At 33.7% G+C, this 2,730-nt stretch overlaps 1 non-coding gene across 1 annotated transcript; it reads right to left on the bottom strand.

Moving 5' to 3' along the window:
* Window positions 1–2,447: 2,447 nt before the first annotated feature.
* Smp_tRNA_02031_Pseudo_TTG.1.1 lies at window positions 2,448–2,514 on the bottom strand. Its single transcript has one exon. It is a non-coding gene (tRNA).
* Window positions 2,515–2,730: the final 216 nt, after the last annotated feature.

Raw genomic sequence — 2,730 nt, 5'->3', positions numbered from 1 at the left:
ATTGAATTGAAATGAAATGGAAACCAGCCAACCGACCAAACAAAAAAAGCAAACTGCGGTAGCTTTTCAAGCAGTCAAGTTGTATAAGTAATCTTAATGATCAGTGATATATTTTCACCATGGTTTAAACATTATTTAGCACACTCTTATTTGATTGGTTAAAAAATAGTTATTGCTGTGCAATTTCCCATGATTAAAAAAAAAAGAAATCAGGATAACATTTGATTACTATTGGTTATTATTTGATAAACTAGTTAGATGAAGTTTAAATAAACTAATTGTTCAGTTGTTAATTAAAGCCATATTCATCATTGAAATATATATGTGTATATATTAGTGATTATGAAACACTGTCTAGGTGTACAGTCATCAATTTGAAACTGTAAAAAAGAAAAGAGAATGATTATTTACAGCCTACATTGTATTAGACGTTGTATCTTGTAGTGCCGTGCTTCACTAATCGTTCACCTCGATAACCGTTATAATACAAATCCTGACGGTGCATAAAATCAGAAGGCAAAGAGAAGCGCCAGCTACAGTTTTATTGACAAATAACGCAGGCCATAAAGTTATAAGCACATGAGTAAATATCAGAGAGGGAAACAAAAAATGACACGCATTGGAGATGGAGGGGAAGCCAACTCACTTTAATCAAGTGTTAATCAATATTTATAGTCCGACAAAAATAAATGACAGACATGTGATAAATAGGATAAGAAGGGTACACACACCTACGCTCATATGAAAATGGTCAGGGTTAATAAGTGAATAATTAATAAGGTGTAAACATGACTCATGATGGATAGGTGAATTGACCTGTCCAGAAGCTAGAATAAGGGGGTATATGGGCCTTAACATAACAACGGATACTACAATCTTTGAATTTGGTAACAAATATAATAAATTTGAATGAACTGTTCAATAAAATTAATACACATTTTGATTTTACTAAACTTGAGATTTGACATAAGTATCTAGTATGTATTACTATCAATCTTAGTCAAATTTCAGGTTTACTTGATTTCACAGGTTCTTATGGTGTGTGCCAATGATATCGACATAAGTAATGTATAACGATAGTCAGGAATAGAATGTCTGGCAACAGAAGGTGAAGATCGAGGACAGAAGAACGAGAACAGAAAGTGATTGATATGGAAATGCAGGAACAATAAATTCTGAGACGACCGACTGATATTTGCAAAAGAAACAGTCAACATTGACATAATTGATTAACATTTTACAAACTAAGTATTTACTGTATGGTTCTCAGATTTTATTTGGGTGTCCTGTTATAGTGTTTTCAAATACATTCGATTGTGTTCTCATTCACTACAGTTCCGACTATTCACTAGAAAGCAGAAAAAAGTTATCCTAAATTTAGTTACTAGTCACCACATGATTATTGCCTTTTAGAAAATTTTCCTGACAAACAGTATTATTAAATGATATAAACCCCTATAAATCTCCGAATTGATTTCATTATCCTTTAAAAGCGAATAGAGCTCAGATATCATTCTCACTGGATTCATAATGAAAACGTCTTAGATGCTAATGAACAATAGATAAAATCGTTCTTTGTAAGTAGTGACCATATGTACACTGAATCGTTTTAAATTAGATATGCGGTAAAGTGGAAATTTCGCAACTGCTTTGAAGGAGAAAACCGATATGAGTTCTTTGCCGTAATATTTATTCAATCAAGTGAATATCATCATAGTTCAAATAAGATTATGGATCAAACCCATGCATGGCATCTAATTCTTCAAGTTTGATAGAGGTTACCATAATCTCTCTAATAGAGGATGGGTTAGAATCATATTGAAAGATAGCTGTTTATAAAACACTATTAATGTGAATGAGAAAATCCACAAGTATCATATCACTTGGTCCATTATCTATGCATGCAAACATTCACCAGATCGCAGAAATATCAATGTAACTGAAGAAGACATTTGAATTATCATCAGGTTATTAGTTTGTTAAGTAAAGATACAGTACTCATCCCTATTTACTTTAATGGTGAAAATATGTGAAAATTGTGTTCTTATGACGTGTGTAACTAATCTTCCGAACTGATATAAACTAAATACTATATTGTTGATCACTTATAAAACCTGAATTATTGACATTATTCTTCGGTGAATGGATATCAAAAGACAAGATCACTGGTTATCAAAGATCTGTAATATTACACATTTACGCATATAACGTTCGGCACAAAAACAAACCAGCATAAATTCACTTGGTATTGTTTGTTTGAATCTTCTCATTGATGGTCAGTCTCTAATTGGCATATGTGTATACTGTGAGTATTGCCTCGACATAGCCTTAATTCACAAGGATTGTAAGCAAAGATGGATAGTAGCTAGCAGTGAAATCCAGTTTGACGCGCGTTTCGTCCTATTTGTGACTGGTCAGTTGGATGCACTTGGATCTGAGAGTTGATGTTCACTCTGAGACTCGAACCCAGTACCTTTCGCTTCAAACGCCATCGCGTTATCCATTCAGCTACTGAGTCCTGATAGCCACTGACCAGTTGCAGTCTTCAAAACATCAATGGGATGATTCAACCGAACAATACTAAGTGAATTTAAACTTCACCACATTGCACAAGCAATTGACTATTAGGACTCAGTAACTGTATGGATAACGCAATGGCGTTTGAAGAGAAAGTTACTGGGTTCGATCCCAGAGTGAACATCAGCTATGATATGCAGGTACACCCATCTG

This window comes from Schistosoma mansoni, chromosome 1 (genome assembly GCF_000237925.1).
Source record: "Schistosoma mansoni strain Puerto Rico chromosome 1, complete genome".
NCBI classification, from domain to species: Eukaryota; Metazoa; Platyhelminthes; class Trematoda; order Strigeidida; family Schistosomatidae; genus Schistosoma; species Schistosoma mansoni.
The sequence above is the reverse complement of the archived record's forward strand: the minus strand, read 5'-3'. Positions and strand labels throughout refer to the sequence as shown.